A 19,706-nucleotide genomic window follows, 5' to 3' on the forward strand; every position below is an offset into this window, starting at 1 on the left:
TGAACTCCTTCATCCAAAGTTCGGGTCTTCCTAGAGCTTGCATCAAGAACTGAAGATACAGAGCGTGAAGCTTTGAGCATTGAGAATGCACAGAAGCTCTCCTCTTACCAGAGATTCCTGCAAAGATGCACTGACGCCGACTTCCCCTTCATAGATACTGGTCCTATGCCACTTCCTTCCTGTAGTTCCATCTCAAATCTGCTTCCTAGAGAATACATATGGTGATATTTTCTTTGTGCACCCCACTAAAGCTTATCTGAAGATCAGAGATAAGGGTCAGCCATTATATTAAACATAGAAGTCAGGCAATGGTAGCACAAGCCTTTAATCCCAGCATTTGGGAGGCAGAGATCTATCCAGATCTCTGTGAGTTCAAGGCCACACTGGGGAACAGGTCCAGGCATGGTGAAACACACCTTTAATCTCAGCACTAACCATAGAGGTCTGGAGGTCTGTACAGATAGATAGGAAGTGACATAGCTGGTTGGAGAGAGGAAGTGAAATGCAGAACAGAAAAGCATATAGGTGTGGGTATACAGGAAGTAGCTCTCTTTGGAAACTGAGGAGTTGGTGAGGTGAGGTTGGATGTGGCTTGTCCTATTCCTCTGATCTCTCAGTTTTTCGCCCCAATACCTGGCTCCAGGTTCTTTTATTAATAAGACCGTTTAGCAATTCATCTTACAAATGCAACCTTTGATACTGTATTAGTGCAACATGTTGGAATCATCTCCTTTCAATTCTACTAACCTTGTGAAATCCAATAAATAGCTAAAAAACATATAGTATCAACTGCATGGTTTTGGTTTTAAACATCTTAAAATGAAGTATACTTTATTATTACAAAATAATGTGTACTTTAGAAATTTTAGAACACAAAGACATATAAACAAGAAGGAAACAGATATCCTATTGACTCCAGAAAAAAATGGACAAGTTAGACTTACACTCCCAAAAAGACAAAGCATATCATTGTGGATATGAAACTTTGCCTTTCATCATGCAGTGATGAGAAGCCCCAACATCTGGGAATGTGAACAGAGGCCAAGGGGAGATAGAGATTTGTGCAGCGGTAAGAGGAAGTCTTCCCAGTTTCCTCTTAGAATAGTGTCATAGGAAACCCATTAAAAAGATGTATGAATAAAATCTACAGTATCATAGCACAGTGCAACAATGCCCAGTCTTAACCAAAAATCACACATCTTAACCAAGAAATGGGAAGACCTGTAGATAAATGAAGAAAAGATCTATAAAATACCCTGAGGATGGAGATGTCAGATTGTTTGACATATGTTTTAAAGTATCCTTGACAAAGCAATTGGGAAAGTTCTTGAGACAAATGAAAAAGTAGAAATCCCCAGCAAAGAACTAAAACATGAAAAGGAGAAGAACCAAGTGGATGCTTTAGAAGCGGAAGTGTAACGGCAGTGAATGAGGCTGGGGAGAAGGCCGAGCAGCTAAGAGAGTTCACTGCTCTCACAGAGAACCCAAGTTTACCTACAAGTGTATACACACACACACACACACACACACACACACACACACACGTAATTTTTAAAATAATAAAAACTCTTCATCGCTGAAAAAAAACTGTGACTGGGCTCCATAGTAGACCAAATAAAGGAGAGGGGATAATTAGTGAACTGAAAGAAAAAGTAATAGACATGATGTGACTGAACAATCAGAAAAAACTGGAAACAAGAGCAGGACCTCAGGAACCTGTGAAATTAGAACAGAAGACCTAACATCGCGCCACTGAGTCCTGAATTGGGCACAGAGGGGAAGGCTATAGAAATACTAGAAGAAAGAACAGCTGAAAGTTCTAAACTGTAATAAAAGAGGAATCTACAGATCCAGCTAGCTAAGTGAATAAAATGGATAAATATAATATATATATGCAGACAAATCATAGGCTCTGAGAAACAAATAAAAATAATGAGTACCACTAGAGAAAAATGACAATACACATACAGAGAAAGAAATTCACATGGCACATGAATTTCTCATCTGGAACAGTGGAAGACACAAGTTGCACATTTTTCAAATGCTTAAATAAAACAACTGAAAATACCCAACCTTTTTTTGCAAGAAATTTGTCCCTCAGAAATGAACATGAAAGCAAGACATCTCCTCCTCCTCCTCCTCCTCTTCTTCCTCCTCTCTTCTCTCTGTTTTGTTCTGTTTTGTTTTTCCAGACGGGGTTTCTCTGTGTAGCCCTGGCTGTCCTGGAACTCACTTCTGCAGACCAATCTGGTCTCAAGAGATTCACCTACCTCTGCCTCCTGAGTACTTGGATAAAAGGCAAGTGCCACTGCTGCCCAGCAAGACATTCTCAATTGAAGGAAAAAACACAGACATAGACACACAGACATACAGACACACAGACACATAGACACACAGACACACACACACCAGGTGGGGGAGAGAGGGAGAGAGAGAGAGAGAGAGAAAGAAAGAGAGAGGGAGGAAGGGAGGGAGGGAAGGGGTAAGGTGAGGGGAGGAGAGAGAAGGAGAGGAAAGGAGAGGAGAGAAGAGACTCATCCAGAAAGATGGTGACCCAGGCCAATAATCTCAACACCTGGGAGGTAGAAACAGGAAGATCAGAAGTTCAAGGTCACCCTACCTTACACAGTAGGTGGTTTGAATGAGATTGGCCTTCAGGGATATATTTTCATGCTTAGTCTCCAGTTGGTGAACTTATTTGAGAAGGACTAGGAGGTGTGTGGCTTTGTTGGAGGAGCTGTGTCACTAGAGGTGGCTTTGAGGTTTGGAAAGCCATGATGATAAGGGACTAACCCTCTGAAACTCGAAGCAAGCTGCTAATTAAATGCTTTCTTCTGTGGGGTCAAGAACACCACAGGAAAACTCACAGAATCAACTAATGTGGGCACATAGGGGTTCACAGAGACTGAACCAACAACCAGGGAACCTGCATGGGACTGACCTAGGGCCTCTGCATATATGTGACAGTTGTGTAACTTGGTCTTGTGAGACTCCCAACAGCTGGAGCAGGGGCTGTCTTTGACTCTTTTGCCATCTTTTGGGACCCTTTCCTCTTCCTGGGTTGCCTTGTCCAGCCTTGATAGGAGGGGAGGTGCCTGGTCTTACTGCAACTTGATACGCCATGTTTGTTTGATATTCATGAGAGACCTACCCCTTTCAGAAGAGAAACAAAGAAAAGGAGGAGTAGATGGGAGGGGGAGGCAGAGGGGAGGTGGAGGCAGGGACTGTGAGGAGGGGAGGGAGGGAAAGCTGCAGTCAGGATGTAAAATAATAATAATTATTATAATAATTTTAAAAAGGGAAAAATGCTTTCTTCTGTAAGCTGCCTTGGTAAGGATGTCTCTTCACAATGACGGAACATTAAGACACAGAGAGTTTGAGGGGCTCAAAATGATTTATTTAAATATTTGGGGCTAGATATTGGAAGATGCACGAATACAATAAGCAAAAATAAAGGAAAATATACATAGGTTTTCCTTCTATAAGATTTTTCTAAATTGTGTTTGACACTTTCAGGAAAAAATTATTATACTTTCTGATTGGTTCTAAATGTTTATAAAGGAAATATCTGAGGTCATTATAGTAAAGTAAAGAGAAAAGGGATATAAAGAGACATAAGATCTGTATATTTTACTTAAACCATTAAAATTACAACAGTAGACTGTGAGAAGATAGGTATACATGTCATTTCTACAGTGACAGCATAAAGACAGATCAATCTGGGGCTGGAAAGACGGCTGAGCTAGAGCACTTTCTGCTCTTATAGATGACTGGATTTTTGTCCTCAGAACCCACGTCAGAACTCACATCTTTTACAACTCCAGCTCTTGGGAAGTCTAGTGCCTCTGGCCTTGACAGGCACCTGCACTCACAGACACACAGCCCCAACCCTGCCATGCACATAAATATATATATACTCTTTACAAAAGAGATATATAGACTACCTATAAAACATTATCAGTAAATCAAAATGAAACTCTAGAAAATGTTAACATAATCCACAGGAAAACAGAAAAAAAGACACTATGAACAAAAACACAGAAAACAAAAAAATCAAAATGGTATATGTAAGTTCTAGCATATTAATAATCCTATCAAACTAAATACTCTACATATACCTATTTAAAAAGCACAATCCAATTTTATGCTATCTGTAAAAACCCTCACTTCACCTCTGATGACATAGAAATACTAAAGGTAAAAGAATGAAAACCGTATCATGAAAACATTAAAGGAAACAAAAATCGTTACATTAATGTAATTAAGCAGACTACAGAGCAACGAAAAGCATCATGAACAAGAGAGACATATTATGTTGTGATTAAGGAAGACATTAAATTGTGATGTGTGCCTGTGATTCCAGCATTCAGGAAGCTGAGGCTACCAGGGATCATGAGTTCAAAGCCATACTGGGATACATAATGAGACCTGGTAGGAGGAAAAAGGCAGAGGGGCATTAAAGGGACCATGAAAAAAGCAATCATACAAGTGTATTCACTGAACAAAGAGGTATGAAAAATGGGAAGGAAACACTGATTGAACTCAAAGAAACAAATTCACAGTTGTAGTTGAATTTAGATTTGTAGTTCCACACTGCTCTCTCAACAATATAATGAACAACCAGACAAAGACTGTAAGTACACAGAATACATCAATGATACTATCCACCAAGAGGATCCAGGTGTGTTTTCTGAACACTCTACTCACTATTGGCAGAAACGCATTATTTTCAAGTTGTTACAAAACATGTATTAAAATATTCATATTCTAAGCTTTAGAGACAACCTCAACAGACCTAAGAGAGTTGAAATTATACTGGATATTATCAGACTGTAACGAAACCAACCCAGAGACCAATAATAGAAAGGTAACAGGAACCAGACACTCCAAATATAAAAAATCTCAACAGTACAGTTCTAACCCTCCAAGATCTTAAAGGAGGTCTAAGGTATAGTTTTTTGTGTGTGTTTGTTTTTAGTGCTAGAGACTGAATTTATTCTACAACTGAGCTGTATCTTCAGTCTTCAGTTCAAAGGGAAATAAGAAATATATAGATCTGAAAATAAAAATAATATTGAAAGTTGTAGAATATAGCTAAACCAGTGTGGAGATAAATGTACACATCTTCTGCATATACAAAAGAAGACAGCAGTCTCAATTAAGTTAAGTTAATGAGTTAAGTTCTCATCCAGAGACTAAAATTGTTAAGAGAAAAACCCAAAGCAATCCAATTAAAATCAAGCTGAAACAGAGAAGAAATATGACAAAAGCAAAAAGTCAATGAAACTGAAAATGAGAAAACAGATTAAAGAGATGTTTGTTTGAAAGTAAAATTGACAAACTATAGTGAAATGAACAAAGAGAGAACAGGAAAGACACACATGGCTAGTATCTCAGATGAAACCAGAAATGCTCACTCAGACCCTGGGGACATGAAAAAGATACCAAGGGGACTCTAGAAGCAGAGTCCACAGATGCTCAGAACTTCCATAAAGTGTACCAGTCTTTGCAAAGAGCAAAAACTCTCACACATGTACAAACAAGATAGATATTAAACTGGTGTTTTAATTTAACTCCTCTAAAACAAACCCAATCAAGATGGTTTCAAAGAAGAATTCTACCTCCAGCTAAAAGAAATAAACCGAGTGTACATCTGTTTACAGATCTACTCCAGAGAGAATGTTAGGCTTCTAAGACACTCCATTTGGAAGTTTGTCTTCTTTCTGGCCCCAAATTGCCTACTGGGCAAAGAACTGCCCTTGCCTCAAATGCTAGCAATATGAACGTTGTTCTTTCTGGATGAGCAGGACACAAGAAAAAGCGACTACTGAATTTTGCCAAGATAGTGTAAGATGGTCTTTCAAAATTCCTGCTTCTGAAAATATTCTAGGTCTATAGCCAAAATAGATGCCCCAAATGGTGCGGAGAACTTCAGGTGACTGTCCAGGCTGCCAGCTGTCTCTGTCTAGTCTTGCAAATTTTTCAGAAATTGCTTGCTTGCATTTTCTGTTTTCTCAAGTATTATTATGTTTCTTCTCAGATCTTTGATGGTGTTGAAGACTAGATAATTACAGTTATAATCCTCTCATATCTTAGCTAAGGACATTTCAGATACTAAAGCTAGATTTTTTTTTTTTTTAAGGATAGGACAGTTACTGGAATAATCTCTGTAACATGCCATTTACCTATGTTCTGGACATCTCCGGATTTTAGCATATGTCTCTTGTTTGATGTTGTTCTTGCTTGTTGTATTTCTAATTTTGTTTAGGTTATTGCCTTTGTCCTCTCCTGAACAATACTTGATAATTGTTCCTATTGTATATAGTTTTGTATTAGGCTAGAACTTTCTTATTTAGACAAAAGGGGGAGATGTAGTGAGTAGCTGTTCTGTCTATGACCTTGAAGCACCACTCCTAGAGATGCAGCAGGTAACTGTTCTACTTGCCTATGACAAGGGCAAGTATATGAGGTACATGCCCTTGGGGTGTGGCCTCATGGCCACCCTTAAGACCTGAGATGCACATAGGCACGCTCTCTTTGCTCCCTTGTGGGACTTGGATGCTGGGACAGTCTCTGGCACAGAAGTACAGCGTGGGACCTTCCTTCTCAATTTCCAGGACTCTGGGACAATTCCTCTGTTCAGTCTTGTGGGCTTTCCTTTCTTAATAAATCTCTTTGCCCTTTAAACTGACTCCATGGATTTCTCACTGTACTCTGGAGCCTGAGGGAGAAGGGAGGAAGAACAACTTAACACAATGTCTTCTAGAAGGTAGAATACTTGTTCATTTATCTCATAAAGCTAGCAGTGTTCTGATTCCAAAACCAAAGAAACTAATACAAAGAAGGGCTGGGGGGCACGGTTATACATACATGTAAGCCCGGCATCAAGGGGACTGAGGCATCAAGATATTGAAGTAAAGGACAGAGATACACAGTGAGACTGTGTCTCAAAATAGCAGAAAAGGAGCTGGAGAGATGCCTCGGTGGTTAAGAGCACTTGTTGCTCTTGTAGAAGACCTGGGTTTGGTTTTCAACATCCACACAGTAGCTCACAACCATCCATAACTCCAGTATCGGGATAGGACACCTCTTCCAACCTCTGCAGGGACTAGAGATGCATGTGATGCACACACATACATGTGGGCAAAACACTCATACATATGAAATTAAAATTTTTTTCTAAAAAGGTAAAACAATATTTTTAAAGATGAAAAAAGGAGGAGAAAGAAGAGAACTGTGGACTAATGTCTTTCATGAGAACAGACACAGATCTCCAGCAAAATAGTAGCAAATAGGATTCAACAATGCATAAAATAATTATATACTACAACCAAGCTAGTTTTATTCCAGAAAGATCTTAAATCAATTAATATAATCACCACATGGAGAGGCTACGGGAAAAAAATCCCATAGTCACATTAATCTGTGAAAAAGAGTAAATGACAAAATTTAACACCTTTTCACGATGAAACATCCCATGTAACAGAAATAAGACTTCAATATGAAACAGCACAAGACACTTGAGCTCACATTTTACTTAGTGATGAAGGCCCGTGCTTCTCTAAGACCAAGAGCAAAGTAAGAATGTCCTCTCATTACATTTACACAGCAGAGAGCCAGGAGTTGTGGGTAGTGCCCTAAGCAATAACATAAAATCAAAAACATACAGATGAAAAAGGAAGAAACAGAACTGTCCTTAGGTAGAGATAACATGAGCACTATACAGGAACTCCCTAGGTATTTACAACACAGTTCCAAGAACTGATAAGTGAGTTGACTGAGTTCATGGAATATAAAACACAGATAATTACCTGTAAATCAAAAAACCTGTACACAGCATTGAGGGAAGAAACCAAGCAGCTCCAAGTCAATGGATAGATGTGTGCAGTTTACGAATTCAAAGTTTCAACATATCTGTCTTTACCAAAGTGATTTCCAGGTATAACATACTACTAGTTAAAACCCTAATAAGATATTTTGTAGACACAAAATTATGAAAAAATGTGTATGTATGAGAAATAAGCACAACTATCCAGAATAACTACAAAAATAACCAAGTATTAGGGATACGTCTACCAAATTTCAAACACTGTTGCTGTGGATATCGCTCTGTATAAATAAAATGCTGTTTGGCCAGTGGCCAGGCAGGAAGTATAGGTGGGACAAGAGAGAAGAGAATGCTGGGAAGAGGAAGGTGAAGGGAGAGACACTGCCAGCCGCTGCAGAAGCAACATGTAAAGACACCAGGCCATGTGGCGAAGTATAGACTAACAGAAAAGGGTTAATTTAAGATAGAAGAAGTCGATAACAAGAAGCCTGCCACGGCCATACAGTTTGTAAACAATGTAAGTCTCTGTGTGTTTACTTGGTTGGTTCTGAGCATCTATGGGCCTGGCGGGTGAGAGAGATTTGTCCTGACTGTGGGCCAGGCAGGAAAACTCTATCTACACACTGTTCAGTGGTACTCACCAAGACTATGTGGCCTAAATGGAAGAACACACACTGTACTGAATTGAACACAATCGGAAACCCCAAAGTAGGTTAATGTAGAGATGACTGGCATATTCCTTACAAAGGTGCAAAAACGATTCAATGGGAATTCAAGAGCCCTGTCAACATCTGGAACTGGATGGCAACAAAGATCATGAAAATTCTGATTCAGTCTAGAACCTTATTAAAAGGCACTCAAAGTGAGTCAAAGACTTATTCAAGATTTACTGAAAACAAAATTATAAGAAATGTAAGAAGAAACCATAGGAAATGTTAAAATTGTATTCCATAAAGAAAAACAAACTGATCATCTGCACTTCCTCAATATTAAAAATACTAACCGTGGGGTGGTGGTGCACGCCTGTAATCCCAGCACTCAGGAGGCAGAGGCAGATGGATCTCTGTGAGTTCGAGGCTAGCCTGGTCTACAAAGTGAGTTCCAAGACAGCCTCCAAAGCTACAGAGAAAACCTGTCGCGAAAAACCAAGAAGAAAAAAAAAATACTAGTCCTTGGAAAGATCTTGTTAACCAAATAAAAACAAGTTGAAAACTCAAAAAATATTAATATTTGTAAATCAAATAACCCACAGAGGAACAGTTTTAAAACTGTCAAATGTCAGCACTAAGAAAACAACTTGGGGTTGTAGAGATGGCTCATCAGTTAAGAGCACATACTGATCAAAGAGAACTGAGTTTGGGTCCCAGCACTCACATCAGATGGCTCACAGCCACCGCCAACTCCAGCTTCGAGGGATCTGATGCCCTCTTCTGGCCTCTGTGGGCACTGTACTCATATGCACAATCCCCTTACACACACAATCAAAAACAAAAGTATTTTAAAAATAAACAGTCCAGTCAAAAAACAGGTAAAAAAAAAATTGCACCAAAGAATAAATAAAAAGATTAAATACATCCATAAAATCCTTTAGGGAAATGCTAATTAAAACCACAATGTTATAACTCTGTGTATTTACCAAAATAGTTCAAGTAAAACGTAATAAATAAGTAAATAAGTAGGAAAAATACAAAAGAGTGATGTAGAGCAGGAGAAAATAAATCAGTTATCTGTATTTGTTGATAGTGGGTGTGTAAAGACATACAGTCATTGTGAAAAACATTTAGTAGTTTTTGGGTTTTTTTTGAGACAGGGTTTCTCTGTGTAGTTTTGGTGCCTGTCCTGGATCTCGCTCTGTAGACCAGGCTGGCCTCAAACTCACAGAGATCCACCTGGCTCTGCCTCATAAGTGCCAGGATTAAAGGTGTGCACCACCGCCACCTGGTTTAGTAGTTTCTTAAATACCAAATATGCAAATGTTTTATAGCAATTTCACCCATCGGTATTTTTCCCTGAGAAATGAAAATGTATCTCAATATGAAAATCTTTATACAAATGTTTATGGCAGCTTTCCACATAATAAAAAATAGCCCTTAATGACACCTTTCAGTGGTTAAAATATTCTCTTAACATCCATGTCATAAAATAATACCCAGCCACAAAGAAATATGCTATCAAACAACCTACCTGACTCTCCAGATAACTGTTCTCATTGGAAAAGCTAGCCCCAAAGGTTATATACTGATTGGTTCCATTTTATGCAATGTTCCTAAAATACAATGTTATGGAATGGCCAATAGGCTAGTGGTTGCCAGGAGCTGTGGGAAATGGAAATATGAAGGGCACTATGAAAGGTGATGGATGCAAAGGGACCTTGACTGTAATATATCACTGGCTGTAATCATTGTGCTCTACCATCATTCTGCAAGATGTGCCATCGGGATAAACTGGACAAGGTATACAAGGGACCCTTCTGCATGGCTTCATGTAATTACTTACAATTGTCTCCAGTTTTAATAACTAGTTTATTGAGGTTTCTCTGTGGATACTGACAAACTGGTTCTAAAGTTTATTTTTTTTTAAAAAAAGGCAAGAAAATCTAGAATGCATTCAATGCAGTACTGGAGAAAATAAATCAAAACAGTTAATAGTACCAGACTTCAAGGTTTATCACCAATTCTTAGAATAGCACAAAGCATCATTGTTGAAACAGTTGACAAACCCAGAAAAAGACTAACTTTTTGTAAAGAAGCAAAAGCAGTTCACTGGGGGCGGGATACTCTTATCAGTGAACGGAAGCAACTCGACATCCAAAGACCTTGACCCATCACAAAGCAGAGCAAAACAAGTTATAGCCCTGCCTGTAAAATGTGAAAGTGTACCACCAATAAACACATAATCCATGAAAACTGTGGGACACCTGCTCCCACTTTTTCCCCCTAGGTACTCTTGAGGAGGGAGATGTGAGAAATACTTAGCTAGAAATACAGAGGGAGAGATACAGAAACAAAGGATAGCCTCATGAGGGCCTGGATCAAAACCCACTGGTTCCTTCTGTTTCTGCTAAAGGACTTTTGAAGGAATGCTAAGGGCTGGAGCAAAAGACCTCCTCCAGCACAGCCAAGCGCAGACCATTCCAGACACCTGGTGACCACACACATGGGCAAGCCATCCCCTAATGCAGCCCTGCTGTGTAAAGCAAGCTCAGATCTCCCTAGGAAACCTTTATGGGCTCCCACAGAAAACATGAGCCAGTCTTGATTAAAACAACAATAACTACCCCATCTGTTCTATGAAAGACACCATTGAAAGATGAAGATAAGCTACAGAATGAGATAAATAATTCGCAAAAAATCCTTATCTGATAGAGGTTGTTCCCTCAAATAGTCAAAGAACTCTTCAAAGCAAACTGTAAGGATGGGTGAGATGGCTCAGCAGGCAAAGGGAAAGGGAAAGGTGTTTGCTATGCAAGTCGGCTGGCCTGAGTTCCATCCCTGCAGCCCACAGAAACACAGCAGGAGAGACCCAACTCCACAAAGTTGTCCTGACTTCCATGTGTGCTCAGTGGTATCTGAGCAGTCACCAGCCCGCACATCATATACACATGTTTATCAATAAATAAAGTTGAAAAAATAAGTAAAGAATAAAAACTAAGCACACTGACTAAAGAATGACCAGATGCCTGAACAAAAAAGATTCACAGGAGACAAAGAAGCAGGGGGAAGGATGGCCAACATCTACAGCATTATCAAGTTACAATAAGGAGATAAGACTGCAGATCTACTGGAGTTGCTAAAATTGTACAGTTACTATGGAAGACAGTTCAGGGGGTTGTGGTTGTTGTTTAAAAAAGCTAAAAATACTCTGCCATGTGATCCAACAATCATACTTACTGGTATTTACAAAACGAAAACTTACATTGGCATAACAACTTAGAGACTGAGGTTTACAGAAGTCAGATCCATAATTTCTAAAACCTGAAAGCAAGTAGGATGCTCTTCCACAGCTGAATGGGTAATGAGGTAGGTCCAAGATGCGTTATTAAATGGTAAAAAAAAAAAAGGGGGGGGCGGGGAAGAGGAAGAATTTTAAATTATGCAGAAGAAAACTACCAGAAAACACTATAAATGACTCCCACTACATGACATTTTAGGAAAGGGGAAATCAGACAGTAAAAAGGTCAATGAATTCCAGGGACTTGGGCGGGGGGAGGGAGGGAGGGAGGGATGACTGGTAGAGTTCAGGGGATTTTTAGGACAGGGAACTATTTTCTAGGGTATTAGGGAGGTCCAGTATAGATTTTGTCAAAACCTACAGAATGTCCAACACCAAGTGTGAACCTGAAGTGGACTATGGACTTTAAGTGCTCACGATGTACAAATGCTGGTTCACTAGCATCAACTGTACCATTCTGAGGAGGGATGCTGATGGTGGGGGAGGCTCTCGGCATGTGCCAGGAAGGAATTTAGTAGAACTGGGCATTTTCTACTCAGTTTTGTTGTTAGCCTAAAACTATTCTACAAAACAGTCTAGGGTAGTGGTTTTCAACCTGTGGGTCGTAACCCCTTTGGGGGGTCACATATCATATATCCTGCATATTAGATTTTTACATTATGATTCATAACAGTAGCAAAATTACAGTTATGAAGTAGCAACGAAATAATTGTATGGTTGGGAGTTACCACAACATAAGGTTGAGAACCTCTGGTCTAAGGTAAGGGATGTGCTTAGTGGTAGATAGCTCACTTAGTATGTGCAAGGCCCTGACTTCAATCCTCAACACCAAGAAAATAGCTAAGTAAATAAATTAATGAACAAATAAATAAATACAATTCAAGTAGAAGGCTGGTTAGAGAATTGTAGTAAGCTTTTCTCTCCTTCAGATGTGACTCTCCAAGTGCCCTATGAAGTTTCTGAGACTGTGGTATCTCTGTTATTAATAATACATACATAGGGGGTTCTAATGGAATGAGCCAACACCAAATCTCAAGGACTTTTAGTGATCAGATGACTTTTAAAATCATGAAATCTCAACGAGAAAGTAAGGCTGCCAGTGCTGAAAGCAGCAGGTGAGCACCAGAAGTCCCAGTTGATATCTGGACTTACAGGTGACTGGCTTTGCCTGACAGTCTCATTTTACCAAGAGGAGATGCAGCTCACCTGAAGTTGCCCATCACATTAGCCAAACTCAGGTGTCCTGAATCCCAGGCCAGGACTTTCCATACTTTGCTCCACCCTGACAGAACAGGAAATTTCTCAATCCACATTATTAGACATAGGAGGTCAAACTGGTAATCAGTTGGTGGGAAATACGGAGACAAAAGAAAGCAGGTACAGAAGGCAGATGGCCAAGCCCTGTGCGTGCTTTATGCTGGTGTCTGACGTGGTGGAATAATCGTTTTGCACAATGTGAAGATGTGTCATTCTGATTGGTTTAATAAAAAGCTGAATGGCCAATAGCTAGGCAGGATTTCCAGGCACAGAGGAGGCTGAGAGGAAGAAAGGAGTCACCAGCGGATTCAGGGGAAATGGTCATACAGGAGGAGATGTAAAAGCTATGAGTCATGTGACAACATATAGGTGAATAGAAATTGGTTAATTAAATTATAAGAGCTGGTGGTGCAAGCCTAAGCTTTAGGCTGAGTCTTCATAATTAATAATAAGTCTCCATGTTGTTTTTTGTGAGCTGGCAGCCCAAAGGAAAGTCTGACTACAGTCTGAATTGACTAAACAGACTGTAAGGGTCTGTATCATAAAATCTGTCCTTGTCCTCAGGACACCAGGTTCTGAAAACTTGTATTGAAGACCTGAAGCAGAGTGGATCAAAGGGGTAAAGATTGCTGAGGACTGCTGAGAAGTAACACTGGCCTTGTGGGTGGATCACTGGGTCTGGACAGTGGCTGCTGTTTACTTGGTGAGCGATACATACTTGATGATTCAACACTAGAAGATCAGTACCTAAACTCTGAAAGCCTAAGAGCCCTGCCACCCCTGCTATCTGGGGAATAATGCTAGTCTTCAAATGGGAAGGGTTGTGTAGGTTCCCTTTCAATGGTGGCATTGGACTATATAGGGAACCTGTCCTTATTTAAAATGGTCCTATTTTGGCTATTATGGGTGTTTTTAATCTTAAATTTTACTTTTTGAATTTTTAATTAAAATATTACTTGTCTTAATAACTGGGTGTCCCTTGCCCCCCTTTTTTGGTTGTGCTGAAGATTAAACCAAGAGTCTCAAGAACGGTGATCAAGACTACCACAAGCTACATCCCCATTCTCCCTCCCCTGAGTCCAGGTAGCTCGTCTTTGTATGCACCTCCTATGTGGGACACGTGGAAGTGTTTTCTTCTTACTTTCACTTTTATCCATATCCATCTCTCAACAAAACAATATTCTACACTGGCTATATGTGCTATGTGGCTACATCTGAGATTGTCTGAGCTAATTAATGCCCAGGTAGGCCAGCCACTTACCCACAGCTGTAGAAAAGGGAGCACAATTCCAACTTAACAAAAACAAGGGCAGTGAGGTGGAAGACAACGCAGGGAGCCATGATGGTGGCACAGAAGCACTTCCAGCGCTTTTCCGATTTCTCTGCATCTGGAACCAAAGAGCCAGAAAACAACTTCTCTGTGAGATGGGTGACTCAGAGGATCCACTGAAGTTTATTATAGGACAGACAGCAGAGAGACCCAGAGAGCCTGGTTATCCAAACAAAGGGCGAGGAATAGCACTTGGACACCAAGCACACAGCAGCCTGGCGGTGCTGTGTGTAACAGATGGAAAGTGGGAGACAGTAGGGGAGATTAGTACAGAAGCTCACAGCAGCCTGAATTTAGCAGAGCTGGTTACTGCTGCCCCCTGCTGTAAGGATCCTCCCACCCACGACTGTACCAGGTCTGGGTTGTTGAGAGGTCCTTAAGTGATAAGTTTGTTCACACCAATAAAGCAACAGCAACAGGAACAAAAACAAATGGTTATTAGGGACTGAAGCTATACTGTAGACTTCAGAGGGAAATTCATTAGCAATGATTTTTCACTGGAAGTGCATCCTTTAAGTTATATATATGAATGTATGTATACATAAAATGCATATGCATACATATATATGGTACTATATATACTACTTATTACAGGATATGAACAAGCAGATACTGAAAACAACTACTTTCATTTACTAGCTTCCAATTCTTCTACAGAGACTGATTAGCAGGCTGAAAATACAATGTAACTGACAACCCACAGATTATTATTTATGAACCCATCTTTCTAACAATGGTATTATAATACCAGAAAAAGCAGTGAAATGCTGGAAAAGTTAGGTTTTTATATACAAAAATAATAAATAAATGGAACCTTTGATTCTTACCTAAACTATACATGAAAATAAATCCGCCCAAAGTTAGAAATCTCAATGCAACACTTAAAATCATAAAGAACAGTCCCTCACAATGTTTGGTTAAGCAAAGATTCTTGGACAGGATGCACAAAGTATGAGCCTTGAAAGAAAATAATTGACAGGACTGGAGAGTTGGCTCAGCCGTTAAGAGTGTCTATTGTTCTTGCAGATGATATGGGCTGGATTTCCAGCTCCCACATGTGGCTCACATCCATCTGTATCTCTAGTCCCAGGGGGTCCAAAACCCTCCTCTGGCCTCTGTGGGCACCAGGCATGCATGTGTTTTGCATTACATACATGTAGGCAAAACACTCATACATATAAATAATGAAATAAGTAAATCTGAAAACTAAGAATTGCTAGGACTTCACTGAAGCTAAGAACTCTTGACATTTAAAAGATAGTTATGATGAAGGTTAAAAGATCAGCCATAAGTTGTAAGAAAATATTTATGAGACATATATCCAGTAAACAACTTATTATACCTTGTGTGTGTGTGTGTGTGTGTGTGTGTGTGTGTGTGTGTGTGTACTCACACAACTCAACAGAGAAGACAAGCCAATTTTTAAAAAGGATAGAAAAACTCAAGCAGCTCACTGGAGAAAAGATGCATTTGACAAACAATGAAAGAAAAGATTCCTAACACCAAATGATGGCAGATTACACCACTGCTCACCTATTGGAATGGTAAAGCAAAAACACAACTAACAGGGGCACGCTGAAGATACAGAGCAATTACAACCCGAAGGTTTGTCCGTTACATTCACTTATCCCTGTGATGGCGAGTGGTGGGGGAGATGACACAAGGAGGAATGTGCATGCTACAAGTGGTGTGCTAGGCTCCTTTCAAACTCCAACTCAAGACCATCATGGAGACCTCAGTGTTGTTCCAACTGCTGTTTCCATTACCTTTGCAACATTCACCTCTTTCCACTATTCATAGCAGATTTCCAAGGTCACCAGCTGTCACTCCCCTAAGTACTCTCTGCAAAGCAGCTAGCTGGCCTCAGCCCACACTATGATCGCATTAGTCTGCATTACTTTGTCCCCACAGCCCTTATCACTATTTGAGGGTCCTATGTTTGCATCCTGTTGTCCATGTCTCTCCAGTAGAAGGTTGGACACATATCTTTAACCTTCTGGAACACTGCCCGGCATAACGGACATACCATAAAGATGTGTCGAAGAACTGTATTCCTTGTTAAACTTAAGGCATACATTTTCCATTCAGATCTTACAAATTCAGTCAACCACAGATTAGAAATAAGTGTTTGTTGCAGCCATATTTTCAACAGCTCCTCTCATGACATGGATATCATAGCCACTATTCATTCATATTTTACTGGAAAGAACACCAAAATGAGAATCAAGAGGCCGACAGTCTACCTTGATTATCTCACTAGCTGTACAACATTTGCACTTTGGGCCACTTCCAGAAATTGATCTCAATGGGAAAAATGAGTGCAAAAACAAGTGTGACCTGAGATGCTCACAATGATATAATAGCAAGAACTGGAAGGAAAGTAATGTCCCACAGCAGAGCTATGGCTATGTAGACTGTGGTCTAGCTATTAAAGTCACTATAGCTTCATTTTAAACTGATATCCATATAGTAGTCTTCATTTATCTAAGGTTTTGCTTTCAATTGCTCACGGACAAATATGACATACAGATACTAAGTGGAAAATTTCAGACATAAACTTGTGTTTTAAAGTGTGCAACAGTTTGAACAGAATGGTACAGAGTGTCCAGCTTTGGCCTGCTGGAGTTGTGAATTATTGCCTTGTCCAAAGTATAGATGCTATATATGCTACCTGCCCTCTCGTCTCTTAGTAGACACCATCAGTTACCAGATTTTCGGTTACATTATTGTTGCATTTGTGCTCAAGTAATCTTTCTTTTACTTAATAATGACCCCAAAGTACAAGAGAAATCAATCTTACTATTCACATGTGTCAATGGGAAATCATAAAATATTTCCTATAGGTGAATTAGTGATATGATACTTAAGAGACTACACTCACAAAATTTTATTACATATGTTGTTATAATTATTTTATTTCATCATTAGTTATTGTGGTTCATTTTACTGTACTTGTTTATACATTAAACTTTATTACCAGTGGGTGTAATAAAACTGTGTAGTATATACAGGGTTAGGAACTATTTGCTTTCAGGTACTCACTAGCGATCATGATGCAATATGTCTCCTGCAATTACAGGGGACAGTTAGAGTCATTTTGTTATTTATTCAATAAATATTTCTTGAGTACTTGCCCACCTCTGACATTGTTCTAGGTGCCGACAATATAACAGTGAATGAAACAAGAAAAGTTTCTACGCTCATGAACTTGTATTCTGATGGAGAAGACCATAAAATAAACAAACATGCTACAGAAAGATGATTTCAGTTGATGGCAAGCCCTAGGAAGGATGTTTAGTACATTTTAAAATGTTTGGGGACCATCATTTTGTAGACCTTTCTATAGGCCATAGTAGGGGCATTAGATTTCATTTTATATGTGATAGAAACATCCTTGGAACCAGGTGGCTGGTGGCACATGCCTTTAATCCCAGCACCCAGGAGGCAGAGCCAGGTGGATCTCTGTGAGTTTGAGGTCAGCCTGGGCTACACAACAGAGAAACCCTGTCTCAAAACACCAAACCAAAAATCTTCCTTTCTTGGAGAATTTTGAACAGAGCTCAATCTTCTACTTCAGAAGAGTGTGGGGAGCAGAGTAGGGGAAGGAAAAAGCGGCAACAGAGAAACCATTTGGGAGGCTATTGCAGAAATCAAGGTAGTGAAGAATTAACACTGTCACCAGAGCGGTAACAATGTCTCATATTTGAAACACGTTAAAGTAAAACTAATGCAAGAGGCTGGTATAGGGGTTTCAGTGGTGTGCTGGAGGAAAAAAGAGGGGCTTTTTGGAAACAGATACAATACAATTAGGTCAAGCTGTCTGCTAGGGTCTGAAGTATAGAGGGGAGGGGGTCCCAGGATCTTCACGGTATTACCTATAAGCCATCACGTGGATGGTGGCTTCACAACTGAGTCCTGGGGTAATCCAAATGATCAAATATGCCAAGTACTGCTGACAGACGGAGTACAGTGAGGACATGTCGTGTCAGGAGAAAAACTTGATTCAGGCATGCTAAAAATGGATGGATTTCTTCAACAAATTATTAATGGAGGGGCAAGATGGAGGAGGAATGTAAAGATTACAAGCCAATTAAAAGACATTAGTAGTTTGAAAAAAGTAGCTCTTAATTGGAACCAGAGACAATCTGAATCAAAATATTGATGTGGTAGTTGATTATAAAAACTGGAAAAATCTTTTTTCTTTCTTTCTTTCTCTTTTCTTTTCCTTCTTTCTTTTCTCAGACAAGTTCTCACATAGCCTAAGCTGGCTTTGAACTATGTAGCTGAAGATAACCTTGAATTTCTAAACTTCAGATCCTTCTGCTTTGACCTCAGGTGCTGAGGTTACAGGCATGGGCCATCACATCTGGCTTATGTAGTGCTGGGGACAGACCCTACAGTTTCATGTTATTCTAAGCAATTTCCCTACTAATTAAGCTACATCCCCACTCCTATTAACTTATCATTGGGTTATGGCTAATCTTGGTGATTAACTTGATTGCATCTGAAACCAACTAAAACCCAAACTCCTGTGAGGAATTTCCTTAATCAGATTTTCAGAAGCAGGAAGCCTGCATGGCACTTTCTGGCAGCTTCCCAGATAAAAAGGACAAGAAGAAAGGAAACTGTGTTTTGATTGCTTGCCCTCACTCTCATTGGCAACTTTATCTATCCTATTGAATCATTCCTTTGCCAGTATTAGAACCAAATTTCTTTAGAATTCCCACATAGTTTGAAGATCAGCAGCTCTCCAGGAATCCTCCAGGCCTCCAGAGCCACATGAGGGCTGCTGAGATGGCCTGCCTCTTGGACTGAGCAGTTTCAGGTTTCTTACCCTTTAAGGCATGAGACAGCTATTGTTACAATAACTTCAACTGTATCCTGTGAGGCACTCTAATAAATCATATATACATTCATTCTATCAGTTTTGTTCCTTTAGTGACCCTGAATATAGTTTCAAGAGGATAATGATTCTATGGGTGTATAAAGAAATAAAGAGCCCTTACCTTTTAGAGCTGCACACTGTTCTAGAGATGAAATGACGTTCAGCATGTAACTGTTGAAGTTGATGGCGAGTAGATGGAACTTTTACTTTTATGCCTGCAATTCTCCATATATTTAAAGAAAGAAACCGGGAGAATCCTGTTTGTGAAGCAGAGCTGTTTTTATCAGAAGAACATTCTTATCTTACTTTTAATACGCAGTGTGCAGCCTTAAGACTCCCATGAATTTGGACATTTGTTAACAAGTCTTGTGGGGGAAGAAAACAAACACACAAAAACGCCGAAAACAAAACAAACAAACAAAACCCACCAAAAACCAAAACCAAAAAAAACCCCA

At 39.7% G+C, this 19,706-nt stretch overlaps 1 long non-coding RNA gene across 1 annotated transcript; it reads right to left on the reverse strand.

Annotated features, from left to right (window-relative positions):
- Window positions 1-114: 114 nt before the first annotated feature.
- LOC118589650 lies at window positions 115-19,647 on the reverse strand. Its single transcript, XR_004945682.1, has 3 exons — window positions 19,373-19,647; window positions 14,298-14,424; window positions 115-205 (listed from the first exon to the last, which is right to left on the reverse strand). It is a non-coding gene; the product is annotated as an uncharacterized LOC118589650 (long non-coding RNA).
- Between the last annotated feature and the right edge of the window lie 59 nt (window positions 19,648-19,706).

This window comes from Onychomys torridus, chromosome 8 (assembly GCF_903995425.1).
Source record: "Onychomys torridus chromosome 8, mOncTor1.1, whole genome shotgun sequence".
Classification (NCBI taxonomy): Eukaryota; Metazoa; Chordata; class Mammalia; order Rodentia; family Cricetidae; genus Onychomys; species Onychomys torridus.